The sequence below is a fragment of the Heterocephalus glaber genome, unplaced genomic scaffold (assembly GCF_053883595.1).
Source record: "Heterocephalus glaber isolate CG9 unplaced genomic scaffold, H.glaber_assembly_v1.0 deba00001593, whole genome shotgun sequence".
NCBI classification, from domain to species: Eukaryota; Metazoa; Chordata; class Mammalia; order Rodentia; family Bathyergidae; genus Heterocephalus; species Heterocephalus glaber.
Window position 1 is genome coordinate 542,904 of NW_028258368.1, and position 19,101 is coordinate 562,004.

Here is a 19,101-nt window from a genome sequence, read left to right on the forward strand (position 1 = left end):
ATATCACAATGGTATTCCTGGATAATGGTTAACTGTTACTACATTAACTGTGAGAGAGAATAGGGCTAGGATACGCTATGAAGGCAGAATATTTGATTATGAACATAGATCATACAGAGGGTAAATAACATCAATGAATCATTTAAGCAGAATAAAGATATACCCTCCTGGCCATCCATTCTCCACATTTTAGTTTCCTATATTTAATGAATTGGAGAGAAAATTTGAAGACTAAATTTGAAGACTACAATTTGAAGACTATACCATAAGAAAAATAAATCTCTCAATGCTAAATGAAAATACTGAAAAGCAGAAAGCCAAACATCCTGGATCTCAACCCTGACTGCCAAATAGAATTCTACAAGTTACGCTTCTGAAAAGCATTCTGTGCCTGGGGAGAAGTCCCCCCTTCCTGTAACTCCAGGTCAGTGATGCGAACCTTTATTTTCAGTGATACATACAGCCTGCTACAGTATGCGTGCCATAGGTTTACCACCACTGCTCTAGGATACAATGAAAGTTGAGAACAATGGTCTTAATCCTTTTATGAACAATTAATTTATATCAATGGATGCATTCATGAGAAAATATATACTTCGGTAAGATAGAGATTTTCCTGTATTAATTTATGTTATAAACAAGAATAGACAGTTTATGTATCTCTCATCAAGATAAAGAGATTTAAGGAACAAATTTCACATGCAAAGTCTTATGGATTAATGAATAAATGAGAGTTGGGAGGAGTGTTGGAGTTGCCTATTAAAATCTCCTACAGAATTTTGAAAAGTGCACAATTATGGCATTTCCTCTCCCTCACAGGTCAAATCAAAACTTTCTTGTTACCGAGAATGCATAGGATTGTAAGGCCCAGCTCCATCCCAACTTTAGATCTACTTAGGCTCCTGGCAGCTGAATGGAACTTGTGTAGATCTTCCCTGGTATCCTGCACCTGACATTAGATGAAAGAAACTAGATGGTATGGCCACCCTAGCAAATGGCTGGTGCACCATCCCATCTGCTTGCTCTCTGACTCAACTTATCCCACATCTGGCTGCAACTCTGGTGTTAGCAGCTACTCTTGGACATGTGACAATGTCACATTTAAAGGCCTCTGAGAGTCCAGAACTGTTGAGACTACAGCAAAGGAAAGACAATTTAATTTGTCTGAATTTGTCTTTGACCTTTATTTTCTGGGCTTCAGCATAATGTCCACTAGTAATTCCTCAAATGGATTATGAGGCAGTCTGATAGTATATCCTCTTCACTGTATGGAGCTTAAAACAACTCTTAAGATGTTCTTGTGGTAGGTTCATCTGCTGGAGGAGAAAAAGTCTATTTTTTTCTATATTTATTGCATGCCTCCTGAAAGCCTATTTCTGAAGGTTATGTTGGGCTTTTCCACAACTCTTTTGAAGGGAGTGTGGTGTCTTTCCTGTATTCAGAATAGATATGACAGTATGGTCTTTTGCCTAGGAAGATGAGAGTGTTTTCTTCATCATCAATAATAACAGTGGTGTTTTTCTAATTCCTGTTTGAGAGTTCACAGAGATAAAGTGAATAAGCCTATGCAGATCTTTAACAAAACTCACAAGTACCTTGTTGGCCAAGTCTTTCTGTAATCAACTGGGGAAGTGTAATGACTGTGTTGGGTTTTTAATCTATCAACATGCTATAGCTTTATTTGATGGAAGATGGCTCCATGCTGGGTGACCAATAACATGATTAGTAGGTAATTATCTCATCAGAGTTAAATCCTTCTTTACCTTTAAAAAATATGAATTCTACCTTAAGGACAGCTTCTATTTTCAAAGAGGAATCTTACCTGAATACTCTTGAAACTTCTGTTATTCACAAACACCCTAGAGAAAGAAAACAGCTGTTGAATTCTATACAGAACTAAGAGTTCAAAAATCAGTACTAAGACTCTCCATTTTAGCCCAGCAGGGCCACCCAAGTGACATTTCTGGGGAATAGAATTCAACTTCCAGTGAATTAGCAAACATACACCACCAATGGAAATATTCAATTGAATATTTATAAGAAATAAAAAATTGAAGGTATATTGAAAAGGGAATAGGTTTTTGTTGTTGAAATGCCCAATGTTTTAAGCTAATCATTTAAACTGAAAATCAGGATGTTATTGGGAAGGGAGAGTAATTAACATTTTATGAGTAACTGTGCAATAGTGCTTGTTATTATGAAAGGAAAAAGAAAAGGAAATACTTTCCAAGTTCACTTTGTTTATTTCAAGTTCCAGAAACATAGTTTAAGGGGATTTGGTGATACTGTAGAAGGACTTAAAGACAGGAAGCCTGCATGTGGTGAGTGATCTCTTGGCCTGGATTTCCCACTTGGTATGGTGAGAATGAGGGCTAGGCTATTCCTAAAGTGTTCTGATTCGGTAGTTCTGGTGTAAGACCGTGGGCCTTACCAAACGTTCCGAGGAGCTGACTGCAGTGAAGAATACCCAGGAGGGAACACACCGGACAAGTTGGAAAGTAAAACAGACCTTTATTAGTCTGGCCAGACGGCACTCCCAAAGCAAAGTTGCTTAGATAGGCAACTGGCTCAGAGTCCGAGGCTCTTTTATAGGGGTTTCAAGGGGAAGTTAGCAAGCAGAGATTACAAAAGCGAGATGCTGAAGGTTAGGGGATTTAAATAGCATGTTCCAATACATTTAGATAGTAGGTGGCATGTTCCAGTACATGTTCTGTTTATGGGGAGTTGGGTAATTTTAAAGAACACTGTGAATTCCGTGAACCTTTGTTTTTCTTTCCAGAAATGACATCACATGGTTTACTCAGAAGGGGGGGGGGGGAGTATCAAGTGAGGCAACATGGAGTAACCTTTGTTCAATTTCATATAGTCCCATACTGGGAGATCCACTTTTGGCATCTAATGATTAGTTTGCACAGATGTAACATTTAACTCAGGTTAAAACTGATATATGGGTCAAAATGTTAAAAGGCTAGCAGTGCTTAGTTCATGAAAGAAAGAAGAGACTTGTTGGGAACCATATCCAAATAGGCAATAGAAAGACAGGATTGAGCCCAAGTCATCTAAGGTGCAAGTATCTCTACTATGTATTTCTGAAAAAGAGATACTTCATAATTTAAAAGGTTCTAACATGTTCTATAGTCACCTACAAAGAGATGTGTAAAAGGCCCAGAAGTTTGGGTTCTGGCTTTTTTTTCAACCAAAGCATCTTTGCTTAGTCAATTTTAAATACCATAGTTCAGTGGCTAAAACTTATTTGAATTATATATTCAAAAACAGATGAATCTATCTGTATTCATTGACTTTACATTACAATGAAATACCTCAGGCAATGAATTTTACATAAAGAAAAGGTTTCCTTAGCTCACAGTTTTAAAGGCTCATAGTTCAAACAGCAAACCTAAAGCTCAGCGGCCACCCCTTGGCTGCATGATATCATAGTGTGGAAGGCAATGGTGGGAACATGTACAGGAGCAAGCAATAGATTACATCTAAAACCGGGGTGGCGGGGGGAGTTCAAACTTGAGTTTTTATAACAGTCTTCTTGAAAGAACTACCAAGAGGTACCAGAGGAAGTACCTTCTGAGAGCACATGCTCAGCAATTTAAGAGTACCATCCACTAAGCCCTATCTCCCATAGGATTCATCACCATTAAACAGCACCACTCAGAAAACCAAGCCTTTAATCTCAGTGGACCCTTGGAGAACACTAACTATATCTACAACATTGCATCTGTTCCCAATTTCTATATCTGTCATTGCCACTACCATTTTTCTGTATCCAGATTGAAAAGCCCATGTCCAGTCACGACCTAGCTTGTCAACTTCTTTATGTTTCAGCTCAGATTTATCTTAACTGTTCACTTTTCCTATCCACTTCCTCATTGCAATAATTTGAAATGCCCTTTTGTATGATCCGTAGCCTCCAGTTCACTTTATCTCAGCCTTCAGTGCAGTCCAAAGCAACCTTTCTGCTTCACAGTTCTCAACTTCTTATTCACTTTCACAAAATCATATTTTATCTGTACGTTTGTTAAAATTCCTTCCAGAGTGGAAAATCTCTCAATGATTTGAACCATTTATCACTAAAAATTTATTTTATTTTATTTTTCTGGTAATATCCTATAATTGAGCCAAAGAAAGAATGTTCCAATATCATGTAATCAGGCCTATACAATACTTCTACCTGATTTGCCTTATTTTTTCACATATACTACTGAATCTTTCAATTTCCATTTTTCAAAAGAATAATAGAAGAGATCAAACTACATAATCCTATTTTCTAACCCAGTTATTTTAATTTTATATGCTCATTTCTCCTTTCCTTTATAGATGCACATGAATTTTTGTAAATGTAGTCAATTTTGTTATTTTTGCATAATTATTATAAGCCCTTTCCATTTGACTATATAATCATCATAGTTTTCATTTAAATAGGTACGTAATTTTCCATCCAACAGATGTGCCATAATTCAGTTAAATTCTTTTCTATTGATGGCCATTCTGGTTGTTTCTAATTTTGAGCTATTACAAATAGTGCTGCAATTAATAGCTCCATGTATAAGTTCTCTTTTTGTTTTATTATGTTTGGGTAAATTTCCAAGAGTGAAATTACTGGGCTAAAGATATAAAAATTTTATGGCTTTTTGAAGTATATTGACAAATTGTTTTCCTAAAAGTTTATACAAATTATACATCCAACAATAATGATTTCAACTGTTCTATTTTTACGACAAATTTTCTGGTTCAAAACAAAACTGTATGTTACTAGTATATTCATTTTCATATTCTGGTACGTATTTTAGAAACTGAAAATTTTTCATACTTTTAAGTATTGCATTTTTTATGTAAATGGTTGACATTATTTGCTGGCTACAATTGTAAATTTCAAAAGGTTGTGGCCATATCATTCTTGCTTTCCCCTGTATAGTAAACCTTAGCACTATTTGTGCATAAACACCATTCAGTGTATATTTGTGCAATAAGTAAACACACATATCATTCAAGATTTTAATATTTTTATGAATCCATGTTAGCTCCTTATAAACTGTGGCTATTACCCATTTGTCATCATTGGAGTAAATGTTTTTTTCCTTTAGTTTAATATTGTTTTAAAAGAAAAAAAATAGTAGAAACTATTACTGTACTCAATACTTTCTTAAATTACCTTAAAACTTAAAAGTTGCACTTATAGAGATACTAATATATAGATTCATGTTTTCATTTATGACTCTACTTTTTTGCTGTTGTAAGTTTCCATTTGGGAATAAAGTTCAATTATCTTGAATCAAGGTCTATTCTGAGTGCTGGTCTATTTACTTGAAACCATAGCTACTAATGGCTCAGAACCAAAGGCTTTGGTTTAGCTCCCACCTGGAGCCTCAGCTTTGCTTCTATAGGTGGGACCTACATACATTTTTACCTAGGCAGGAGGGATTTAAATTAATACAGCTAACTCTTTGAGATTCAGGATTAAGTCAGCATTGCTGCTATTTTAGCCATAAATCTTTATGTCAGGTATAATAACAGAGCTTCTGCAATGGTCTCAAGCTGGGTCCCTGATATTTTAATGTGATTATTTTGATAGAGGGACATTTTGATGCAGATATTTTTATATGGCCTAGAAAAACAAATCATTAAATTTTGAGTATATTTCAATTTCAAAGAAGCAGTGTCCAACCAATGCTTTCAACCTATCCTTAAGCCCCAATCTACCTGTCTGTCATCTCAGTGATCCCCCATCTTCCTCATCCCTGGGTGTCACAGCAAAATCAAACTAAAGATTAGATTAAAAAAATCCATCTTTGTCAATGTCTGTCATAGACTCAGTAATTGAATTTCTATTTTGTGTTTCCATCTTTGAAATACTTTTAGTATCATAACCAACCTGTATTCACCAGGGATCGCCTGATAAATAGAATCAGTAGGGTACAAATAGATATATAAGAGACAATTTGTCAGGGAAATTGTCTCATGTAATTTTGGAAGCCAGGGATCCTCACAATCTGCAATGTATAAGCTGGAGAACTATGCCAGCCAGTGGTGTGATTCCAGATGGGCTCAAAATCAGAGAGGCCAGGGAAGCAGAAAGTGCAAATCCCAATCCCAGGAGGAAGATTTTAGAACTATGGAGTGGAGAGATATTTTACATCCTGGATTCCAAAGGCCCAAGAGCTAGAAGTTCTGAGGGCAGGATAATAGATGTCCCATTTTGAGAAGTGAGAAAAAAATTCACCTTCCTAATGTCTTTTTGTTCTATCCAGGGAGATCTATGATGAATTAGCTGATTCTTATCCAGGTGGGTGAAGGTGCATCTGATTTGCTCAATCTACTGATTCAAATGATAATCGCTTCTTGCAACAACCTCACAGACCCATCCAGAGTAGTGCTTTATCAGTTATGTGGGCATCCTTTTGCTCAGTCAAGATGTCACATAAAATTAACCATCACAGTTTAAAAGGGCTCTTGTGATGCTCCTCAGTGGCCCTCACCAGTAGGGTACCTGGTGCTGATGGCCTGCCTACAACTTTGACAAGCTCCCCATCCTGAGCTCCTGTCACTGTGATCTGACATATGAGATTTTCTGTCATTGTATCTTCAATATCTGTCTGATATTTTCAACCACTTTACTAGAATCTTCCCTGTTATTTTTTCCATTTAGGCAAATCCAACACTATATGGATGTGTAGCTGGCTCTTCCTTAAAGTCTTCCTTGTGATTGCTTCATTCTATGATTTCATCCCATCTTGCTCTCCAGGGAGCCTCAGAATTTCAGTTAATTCCCATTCTTCCAACACCAATGACACTCAACTTATACTATTTTAATGCCATTTTTATTATGCTTACCTCATCCCCAATACATTGAAAAGTCCTAGAAAGCAAGAGCCATATTATTTCACATTATATTTCCCCAAGTTACATTGCTACACACATCCTTTCATACAGAAAAAAATTAATACCACATTAATTTGTTCCACAACATTCTTTTCTGGCCTTTCCTCTCTGTTTCTCAGTATCCTTTATAGCAAAAAATGTATTCACTAAGTCCATTTGTATCTTAGTGTACATTGTCCATCCAGCGAAGAAAAAGAAAACATTGAAACAGCAAAAACAAAACAAAACAAAACAAAACAAAAACCCACCAACCTCTTTCCCTTGCAGGCCCTGTGCATATCTGATACCTCACTTCTCCTCCAGGCATTCTTCCACCTCCTTTTATAGCACTCTGCTGCCTCCTCATGTGTCATTTTTCTCTCTTCTCATAGTCATGCTCTATGTATCAAGCAGCCCTCCTGATATCCCTTTACTCTCCAACAAGAAGAGATGTAGATAGAAAAAAAAAGAAAAAAATTCACTATCATGCTGCTGAGGAGATGGGTTGGTTTTTTTCCCTGAATTTTGCATTTTGCTTTGTTTTTCATGGTGGTGATGAATTTGGATCTACCCTTTCACATTGCCTCATGCTGTTTCTCTAGTTAGGAAATTTGTAAAATATCTGGGTAGAAGTAGGGTTGCATGCTTTGCTCATGAGTAGGGAAAACTGACCCATAAGATAGGGCTAAGGGACAACAAATGATGTTGCTTTTTCATCCCAACTTAGGAAAATCACGTTTGTTCCTAAGAGATATTTTTATCCATTAATATCATGTGTTTCATGTGCTGCACAGAATCTCAATTTCAAACAATGGACAATCCATGTATAATTGTTTCTGTGCATTTGCTTACCAGGGATTCAGATATATAATAATCTTTTATTTATTGTACTGACATAATGAGCACATAAATATTAAATATTATTGTCTATCTTTCATGAATGTTAATGCATAAATATTAATGCTGCTAATTTGGTAACTATTGGGATTACCAATGTTGTATAGAACAAAATTTATATTACAGTGTTTTTCTTTGTGTTGTGTGCAACAGAGAGATAAGAAGATCTTACAAAGTTTAGGCATGTTGTTCTGTATCCTCTATCTCTGTTGGATAAATGTTTGTTGATATTCCTTATAATTGAGAAGGTTGCATTTGGCATTATCAAGATGAGACAATGCCTTCATAATGAAAGAACAATTTAGATAAATAGACAAAGCAAAAACTGAGTGATAGAGTTCAAATAGAGATCTTATTTTGACCAAAATATCTACCCTTGGTCTCAAGAGACATGTTGAATTGAAGGGAAACAACAATTCCTTATCATTCTACTCAAGAATTGCTGTGTGGTCCTGAACTGTGTATTTTAACATGCCAAGAAAGGGGGTTCAATGTTAATAGAAAGTTTAGAACTAATAGACCGCAGGCAGTGTGTGCCAGTTGCAAATGTCAACTTGAACAAATAACAGTCCAAAATACCCACATCAGATTCTTCCTTAAAAATAAAATTTTCATCCACTTGATAATTTACATTTTCAAATGCTCTACAGATTGTTTGCTTCTTACTATATCCTAGTGTGTGTCTGCTAAGCAGCTCAGATGGATTGTAAGGAAATTTAAAGTATTTTAATTTTGTTTTATTTCCCAAATACAGTATAAAATGGGCATTAACCTTACTAGAAAAGAGAAAAAATTGAGAATATGAGTGGTGGGACAACAAGGCCCCCTAAAAGGACAAGAGAAATAAGCAGAGCTAGACTACAAGTCCTCACCCTTCACTTTCTGGGCCCCTTCTTTTCAGGTTACACTGCACTGTTTTTTCCCCCCAGGTAAATGCTTGAAAAGTTTGAGTGAGTCTGCCTTAAAAAACTAAACTCAACATGGAAATTTTGACATATTTCCCTTCTTAGAGCAGTGATATCTTCTTTTGCTGAATGAATTTCTTTAGGAACTAACATTTATATCTTCCCCATAAGACACTCTAGGGTGTGTATTACAGACGAGCAATGATGTGCTTTGGCAGTTAATAGCACTCAGTCAAAACTGCCAGGGCATATCATTATTAGGTCATAATACCCACCCTGGAGTGTCTTACAGCTTAATTGTTCCCTCTTCCATTCCAGAAACCAGCAAAAGACATATTTTATTAATGTTTCTGCTTTGTTAATGAGTTCAAAATGGATGAACACATGTGTTCTGTTTCTTCTGCCTATCAAACATGTATCCAGAAATAAATGCAGGTCACAAAAACCCCAATTCCAGCTTGCATATTTTACTACAATAAATTTGGCATGAACTCTGGTACATATGAAAGTGAAGATTTAGTATGCAATGCTGTCTAAATATTCAGACACTTCAAACTCATGAGGCTTCCCCTTCTGCCAATGTCCTTAGCATTTATCTCCCTGTATCATCTGTTTTTCTGCTAAAACTTTCCGCTAAAAAGAGTGATGTAGGGGCTGGGGATTTAGCGCACTGGTTCCGCCGCCTGCCGCACAAGTGGGAAGGACCCAAGTTCGATCTCTGGTACAAAAAAAAAAAAAAAAGAGTTATGTTTTAATCTATACAAAAATCCACAACAGACTATCCCAACTTTTTGAAGACAGAGCTAGTTGTAGCCTTCATAAGTGTTTAAACTTAGGCAGTTTTCTGACTTTTGTTTACCAAATCTCTTCAGATGGAATGGAAAATTCATTATGCAACTTCAGAGTGATTCTTCTGTCATCAAATCAGTCACTTCTTAAAGTGGCACTAAATAATAAGCAAAGGACTGAGAAGTTACAAAAGAAATAGCTTACACAGGTGTGTATGGGTTCCCAGTAATAGAAAAAATTAGTCATTTAAACAAGTGTGAAATCAGACTCCAGGTCAATGAAACAAACATAGCAGGAGAGCGATTCAAAGTGAACATCTCTTAGAAAACTGGACATGGAAATTGGATTTGGATGAAGTTGTTCCATTTTAGTCCTTACCTCTGGGATAATTAATAACTCATAACAAATAAAGTGATTGACTTGTAATTTTAAAACTCCCCATAAATCTCAGTTCCCAGAAGACTTGAGTGGTGAATCCTATCACATTTTAAAAGAGGAGTTAAATTAAAATCATCATAAACTTATCCAAAATATGGAAACAAGGGAAGTACTTCTCAACTTATTCTGAGGCCAGCATTAATTATGCTGATACTAAAACCAGACAAAGCTAAGAATCAGATGAAATTTACTTAATCTGATAAAGGTTATCCACATAAACCCCACAGCTAATATCATATTTAATGGTGAAAGACTGAGTAATTTGCCCATAAGATCAGAAACAGATGAGGACATCTCACCTTTTCTATTCAATTGTCAGAGGTACTTAGAAAGTAAAAGTGCTAGTAACAATAATAAATTGAAATCTTTCAAAAATAAACTAGAAAATCTGAGGAATTATTTAAAAACAAACAGAAGCAAAACAGTCTTACTGGAAAATTCTGGTGAAATTCTCCATTTGTTGGCCACTCTTTTTATAGATTCAATTCTTATGCTCTCAGCTCTCACCAAGAATTCAAAGAAATTGTACTCTAGGTTGACTGAGGGCATTTACATAGGTTCTCCAGCATGGCCTTCTGTAGAGCAGAGCTTTGGGGAATCCTGCCACATCCACAAAACAACAGAAGCAGCAACACTCTGCATCCTGGGTTTACTCTGTATTCAGCCCACAGAGAATTCACCTGTCATTGAGATTCTCCCCTCATCAAGGTTATCAGTCCAGGAGTCAATAGGACTGAACCCTTTTATCAGCCCCACTTGGTAATTATAAAATATTTGCAATTATACAATATGCTGGTTTTTAGACATTTACAAACAGCTTAATCAATTGAGTGCATTTCATTATTTCTAGTCTAAACATTATGGACTCACATGAAGTCTCTGAGATCAGTAAATTATTCTAGATTGTTAAACTGCTGCCAAACCAATCAGAAGTTTTATTTGAACTTATTAAGCTTGCTACATTGTTTAGCCAGCAAGATTGAGAAAAACAACAGAAACAAAGAGGCATGCTGGAATCATACTGTGAAGCTTGATCAGATCTGGTGAATTACAAGGGAGCAAGCCATCTAAATTCAGGAGGAACAGGATTCACCTGAAGCTTTTGGTGTCTAGTTAAAATTAATGTTAAGCTCGATTCTTGAGACATCTGGACTTCACATTATTTTCTGTGTTATAATATGTTTGTAGTGTGTATGTGAGTGTGTGTGTGTGTTTGTGTGCAAATGGGAACACGTGTGTGTGTTGTAGTTGACTGGATGTCTATTTTGTAAAAGTGTGCATGTGCATATATGCTACATCTGTCTCCAGGTATGCTGCTAATAAATAAGTAAGTAAGGAAATAAATAAATAAATAAATAAATAAATAAATATTTTGTTGTTGTGCCCATCAGAACCTACCACATTTGAACATCCCAAAGCAAAGCAAGAGAAGAGTTTCTCTGCCAGTATTTACAATATATCTTAATACATTCAGTAGAAACCATATGTTCATGGTTTCATCAACCCTGGCATTTCTTTCCCTTGTTTTCAAATTTTTACAAACTTTTATATCAATCACTGAATATTGTCTCAGTGACTTCGGTTTCTGAACAACCTAGGTACTTTGGAGAAAACATGTTACCTAGATACTTCTTCAAATAATCCTTGCTTTGGATGCTTATAGAAATCACCTGAATAAATAGATTTAAAACACTAAAAGAAGATAAATTTAATGCAGATTTAGCCATTTTTGTGAATAAAATCTTCCTGTTGGAAAGACTGCGTGCTGTCTTAATACGTCAATTAAACTGCAGTTTACAAAGTGTTATAGTTAGTGGTTATGCTGTGCATGAAAATATTCATATAGTACAAATTTTTAATATTGTAATAAGGGTATTTGTAATCTGAGATGAACCTTTTAATGTTGGATTCATACTTCAGAGAATGCTTTATTTTAGAAGTTCCACTTAGAAGTAAAGAGGATGTGCCCTGCAGCATTGCTTCTCAAACTTGACTGTGCTCCTCATCCTCCAGAGATCTTGTTAAAAATGGAGATCCTGATCCAGTGTCTGGGACTTTTCATCGCCATGCTGAGGTGTTTTCATGCAAGGTGAAACTGGAAAAGGGCAATGTGTTCACACACGTAAACTACTGTGAGACTTTAAATCTGTGAATGTGATTAACTAGATAAATTAAGAAGTCAAGAAGGCATTTAACTGTTCCATCCACATTTCTAAATGTTTATATATATATATATATATATATATATATTAAAGTTGTCTGAAAATATTTTTGTGTGGGATACAGGCAGACTGCTTTCTATTCATGTTTATATGCATGGCATTTTTCCTAAAAATTTCCTGCTCTGTTTAGCAGTTCTGAGAAACACAGCCAAATTAAAATTTTTCTGAAGATCAGTTATTTGACCTGGAATAAAATGGGAATGCATACATTTCTTTTGGTCAATGATTAAATAGAATAGTATGGTGAATTGAGTCAACTCTGCTACATAATAAAAAATGTAGTATAATTTAAAAAGAAAATGAGATGCATAGTAAACACATGGTAGGCCAAATTTAAAATAATTATAGATAGAAGAGAAGAAAGAAATAACTCCTGCTGCTAAGCTGTATAACCTTAGGACCAGCACCCAAGTAAGAGATGGGTATGTGTCTCAGAAGGGAAGACTACTATAACAAAGGTATTTTATACAGAAGGCAAATAAACATGAAAATAATAGATCAGTTAAAGATAAGTAAAAATGAGGCTTTGCAAGCATAGTTTAAGTTAAATATAAAAGTTTTACAAACTGACCCAACTCTATACTTGTATAAGTATAGATGTAAATTTAGGCTGTCTTCAAAAATTTCTTTCACGTTGAGTCTCTATTTTGTTGAAAGGAGGTGTTTTCAGGGCAAATTCTTGCCATGTCTTCTAAAAATGTTCACAAGTTAGACTACAATAAGCTGCTGCTATAATAGCTATCCTAGAACTCAACTCTTCATTTACATGCAAAAGTAAGGAAGATACATAAATATAATGGATTAAAATTATAACCCTATAAATTTTATTTTGCATTTTTAACACTCAAAAATGATTTCTATAAAAAATTTAAGTGCCTAGCATGCTTAAGTTGGGGCAGAAGCAAAGAGCTGCCTGAAAGTGAACATTGCTGTACTATTTGAAAAAAGTGGAATGGCAATGAAGAGATTTAGTGGGGTTGAGCATGGGGAAGTCCTTGTGAAAGTTGTAAATGTATTTTTAAAATAATGTTCGTTGGTATTGTAAGACATTCTTAGTTAAAATCATTCTATTGGAATCCTTAATATGATTCCCCCAACTTTTAATCCTGGATATGTAATCAACTGATCTTAAATGACTATGTTAATGCAGCCCACAAATGAACTCAGAACAGTCAAACCACAGAACACTGGCTGAGCCTTTTCAGATTTTAACTTGGATTCTGCCACGTTCTCTTATGTGCGGTTAGTCATCTATGGAACCACATTTAATGATGTTGTTTTCACTCTATACTGTAGGATGAGAGCTAGATTTTTCCATTTTCATTTTAAATCCTAAATTTAAATATTCTTAAAGCATATGGACCCTATTGACCCCAAGAAACAATTACTATTAATATTCTGGTGCCTAAAAGAATATGAACAGATAATTATTAGAAGAAAGAACACAAAGAACTAATAAATATGAAAACATTCATCTTCACTATTAATAAAGCATACCATCAAACAGAAAAGCAAGAGCCAGGCCTGGTGGCCCACACCTGCAATCCTAGCACTGCCGAAGCAGGAAGAGCATGAAAAGTTCTAAGCCAACTTGGGGGAATTTAGTGAGATCCTGTCTCAAAATAAAAAACTGAATGGGTTGGGGATGTAGCTCAGAATGAAGGCCCTAGGTTTAATCCCCAATATCCCCAGTAATCATAACAATAATCCAAAAACAAAAGTAAAAAAGCTTGCAAATTTGGACTCCTCCATATAAAATTGGTAGCAGTATAAATTGGTTTAACTTTTCTAGGAGGATTTGACAACATGTATGAAAGGGTGGATGTACCCTTTAGCTTAGCAATGATGCTTCTAGGAATCTATTTTAATAAAATAAATCAAACAGAAGAAATTATCAACACATTTAACATGATTTAGGGCTTTGGGAGGTATTTAGAGACAGAGACAGAACCCTCATGAATGGGATTAATGCCTTCATAAAAGATAACTAAAGGCGCTCCAGGTCCAGCCCTGCCATAGGAGACATGAGAAGACATTTTCTCTGAACCAGCAAGCAGGCCCTTGCTAGACCCAAATCTGCTGGCATCTTGAGCTTAGACTTCCCTTCCACTAGAATGTAACAAAATGAATTTCTGTTGCTTATAAGCAATCTAAATCTATAGTAGCTTGTTATAGCACTGCGGGTCCACAAAAATAGGTTATTTTTATGTTGATCATGCTTTTGAAAAATTTTAATGACATAAGAATATGAGAAAAACACAGCATATGTATGTTAAATATTTAACTTAAAATATATATGTATTCATAATTGCACAGTTTATGTAGAATAAGAGTCTGGATGGACATACATCAAATGTTTTTCTTCTTTATTTCATCCTATTTTGTAATTTGCCAGTTTCCTTACTCGACCTCTCAGAAGGGATATTGTACTTTTAGAGTCAGGAGAAAACTCAACAGTTAAATTTATTTTGAGGTATAGATTATATAGATTATAGTTTCTAGGAAAGGAAAAATAATTAACATGCATCCCTTACAGAATGGATGCCAGCTTGGATATGCCACACCGTAAGTTAAAGTGCAAACATTCTTCAATAATAAGACTTTTTAGCGGGCTTTCATTCATAGTGAATTTCAGAACCTACTTCAAATTCTCTGCAGCTCTTCAGTAGCACATATTCAATGCATAGATGAAATGTTTGTATTATTCTGCCAACATTATCAAAATTACAGGTCAATCGTGGAGGGGGTGGTTATAAGAAAAAAATTGGCTTGAATATTCCTCCTGATGTTTTTGCATTCTGATTCCACAAAGCTCTTGCAATGCTGCCCGTGCATCATTACCTTCAGATCTGGCTCTGCTGTGGACTGCCTTCCTGAGTACCACAGCTGGAAAGAGACCCTAGAGAAACATTCTAGTCATGTAGACACCATAACTTAAAAGCACTTTTAAGGACTTGGCTTCAACTCTAACTTGCTGGTTTGACTTATAACAAGATGCTTGCAGTGTAAAGCCATTGCTTTCATGAAAGATGGCAAAGGGACTATTAATGACACTAATTAAGATGTGTGAATATCATTTAGATACTCCTCCTTGTTGCTTTCCAAGTACAAGCTATGTTACCTAACACATTAATTGGTAATGATACAAGTGCGTATCTTTCAACTACAAGGTCAGTTTTTAAAGCAGGACTTTTATTATTAATGCGCTTTAAGTTTCTACACAGTCCACGTAGAGATTCCATTAACAAACCTCACTGTGCTCCTCTTTAACCCCATTACAACCATACTCTCTCCCATCCACCCTGAATATTATGCTATTGTGGGCTGGAGCATTTTAAACCTTTATTTGGCCTTAAATACAAAAGCTAGAGCCTTATATATACACTCAGAACCTATTTGTTTAATAGGTTTTTGCCTTTTGCTATTATTTATTTATTTATTTATTTAGCTGTACCAGGGATTGAACCAAGTCTTTGCGCTGAGCTACATCTTAGTCATTTTAAATTTTGTGATAGGGCCTCACTACGTCATTAGATTTCCCAGGCTGGGCTCAAATTTTCAATCCTCACTCCTCAGCCTCCCAAAATGCTGGGATTATAGGAATGCACCACCATACCCAACTAGCCTTTTGCAATTTTAGATCTGTCCATTTCCTATTTATTTGAATTCCACTAGCTACCCCATGCGTCTACCTAAAGTAAATTGTGTGCTTGTAAATTAAAAATTAGTACAGAACAATTTTAAAAATTGAAGTATAGCCCCTTAATAAATCTGCTTATAGGTCCTCAGAATTCTCAGTGCCATGGCATAATAAAACCAGAAGAATATTTTAGCCCTAAATAGTTTATTTTGCAGAAGGGAAAATGGAGGCTCAGAACATTTAAGTCACTTAACCAGGATCACAGCACCAGAGGACAGATGGCTGTTCTCCGTGGGAGAGGCCTCTGGTTATAACCAGGAAACTCTCTTCAAAGTCCAGCAAAGATTAATGAAAGCCCATGGTGTGCTGGATCTGTCATATACTTAGTTCTTTTCTTATTTTAGTGACATGTCTAACTGTCTCTCAGGTAATAGAGAAGCCTACATTTATGGGCAACCTGGTGGCAGTCGTCTGTTCTCCCATTCATGACTCACTGTGGTCCTCAAGATGGTTATGCAAAAACTATTATTATCTTTACTTCATAACTACCTAAGAAGGTCCTTTGGTTGTGGTCACATATGAAAAGCTACTTGCATTGGTATAAAGATCTCAGGTATTTTTCTCTGCTTCCAAATTTCTATAATAAATTTCTCATTTTTCTTTGGCATATGTAATTGCTGAATAAGGTATGCCATATGATTTCCTTTAGAACTAAATTTTGTTTCCTACCATATGAGATAATTTTAGGATATTTTGTTTGGCTTCATATTTAAATATTGTCCTCATATGTTTTTAAGCAAACCTATTTTTATTCACTTTAAGACATAGGTCTTCAATCCAAGAAAAGCATAGTTACTTTAAGTTTATGATTGATTTGATTAAGTTTTATCTGTCTCTTTGAGCATGCTAGTTATATTAAGTAAGTTTTTTCCTATTAATTCTTTATCTGCCATATTTTCTTACTACTTTTTTATATTTATCTTTCTGCATTCTGGGAAAGCTCAAAATTATGGCCCACATTAGTGTTTCAATTTTCCACAACATCAATTCTATTCTTTACTGCTCCAAACACTAATTCTAGTTTAATGATTGAGCTCCCACCTAATTCATCCAGGCTCTTTCCCTCATAACACAACCTTTCCTTACTCTTGTGATTGCTGATTTATGGAACTTCTACATTTTTTCTATTATACTGAAGAAGCAAAAATATTTGCTACATTTTTAGATTTCTTGTGAAATCATTTCTAGAGATATTTTTCATGATGATAAAAAATTATTCTACATTGTATTCTTCTTTTTCCCTTTCCTAAAATGAGGGTCTCTGTCCACAGTTCTTGTGTTAGTTAATTGCCAGGGCATCTAGCCTCTCTTTCCTCCTCTTACTCATTGTCCAGTTGTAGGTATATAGGATCCTCCATGTGGCAGACCTAAACATATTGATAAGATCAGTGCATAACTCAGATTTTGATGTCTAGATCCGTGTTTCATATATACACAATAAGGATAGGGGTCAAGTACATATATTTTTTGACAAGGGATGTTAAAAAAACATATATCATATGATCACAACTAAGTTATGCAAAGCTTGACAAAAATCAAAGGTAGGTGGAAATATTTAGATTGAGTCAGGATACATTTAAGGTAGTACAGACTATAACATGTTGAAAACCACTGGATAACAGTCATTCAGTTAAGAGCATGGAAAAGCTGAACAAGTAACAGGTGTATTTCCATTTCCTCTGGTTTATTAAATTTGTTTCCCTAAGTCTAGTTACCACAACCCATCCTCTTAGATCCTCTCCTGTTTTTTTCCCCAAAGTCTAATAAATTGTTTAAAAGGAAATTGTTTGAGGATGGGCATGATAGGATTCAGGTGACCTTGAAAGTGGCAGCTGCGTGGCTCAGAGGGAACATCTAGTGTTTAGGTGAAGGCTCATACTGAGAATACTGGTCCAAGAAGTAGGCGGTGAGGAGAAATGAAGCTCCAGCCTGTCTTTCCAGGAGTATGTTTGCTCCTCCAAGCAGCAAAATCTGGCAGTGTATCTGATTGGATTTCTCTGTTATTCCTCTCCATAAATGTTGTGTTTAGTGGAATTTTCTCCAAAACTCTAACAGTTAATGCCATGTCAGTATTAGTTTCCCATTTTCTTAGAAATTTTTCATCTTTTCTGTATCTTCAAAAGCACCTTGGGAGGAGTGAGAAGAAGATGCCTCAGGAACTGCGAAGCACATGCCATGTAGGTTCTAATTTTAGCCCCAAATCACTCAATTCAGTTGCACAGATAAATGAATTGTCACAAAGTATTTACAGAACCAAATTAAGAACAATCTTCTCTCATCCACACCTTACCATCCTGAATCCAATCTGCTCAGGAACAAATCTGGTATTAGTTGTTTCTTCTTTGATGTGAAATCATGTCAATATGTTAACTTTTCACATATATTAATCTAAAGCTTACTTCTAATTAAGTGATAGCTACAAATTAAAGGAATTTGAAGCATCACTGCACAAGCAGCCTTGGTTTTCCTCTAGTCTAAAACCTTGTGGGAATCATAACCCAGACAATGTGATAGGCAGCTGGGAAAACTTCTCTGCCATTTTAATGAACTTAGATTTTTTATCCCCAAGTCCACATCCCAAACTCTGTTGTAACTTTATGGCAGGTAGCAAAATAAATATGAAACATTCAAAAACAACACTGGTAAAAATTGCATATTTCTGGATTTCAACAAAGCACGTGGACAGGTGTCTCATGTTGTGGGAGGGACAGACTGATCTAGGATAGGCAGTTAAAGGAGTTCATCCCAAGATCTTCAGACATAGGTTATCAGCCACACAGGCTGATGACACCTCCAGCAGGAGGGCCCCAGGGACAATGCACAGGAGGTATTTGGTTCCCCAGTTGATGAATATTATGTCATTGGGAGGAATGGGAAACAAATTGAATGACATGGTCACAATTTTCCCATCTTGAGGAGTGAAATCCAAACAGATAAATAGAAAGTATGCAAGGTGGGTGTAAAACAAACTCGACAGCGTACCATCACCTGGCCACATGGTTGATGGATTGTAGGCTCATTGTGTGCTATGTTATTATGTGATTGCCAATGCAAATGGACAAAGATTTCCGGAGTGTTGAAGATAAGGAAGACGATGCATCTATTCTGTGCGCAGCTCAGATCTCAACAAGAACCTGAGGCCTCACACTAGATGCTGTTCGAGCAACAGTGAGGAGTTAACATGCTTCCTGGTGAGGGTCATCCAAAGGGAGGGGCCTAGAAACTGCCACGGTGATGAAGTGGTGAAGGTCAAACTTGTTTGGACAGCCAGCCACACAGG

At 35.9% G+C, this 19,101-nt stretch overlaps 1 long non-coding RNA gene across 1 annotated transcript in view; it reads right to left on the reverse strand.

Moving 5' to 3' along the window:
• LOC110344354 (uncharacterized) overlaps positions 1–19,101 on the reverse strand; it is a 34,922-nt gene that overhangs the window by 11,015 nt on the left and 4,806 nt on the right. The window contains exon 3 of the long non-coding RNA XR_015444018.1: positions 1,823–1,859. This is a non-coding gene — a long non-coding RNA (uncharacterized LOC110344354). The remainder of the gene's footprint in view (positions 1–1,822; positions 1,860–19,101) is intronic.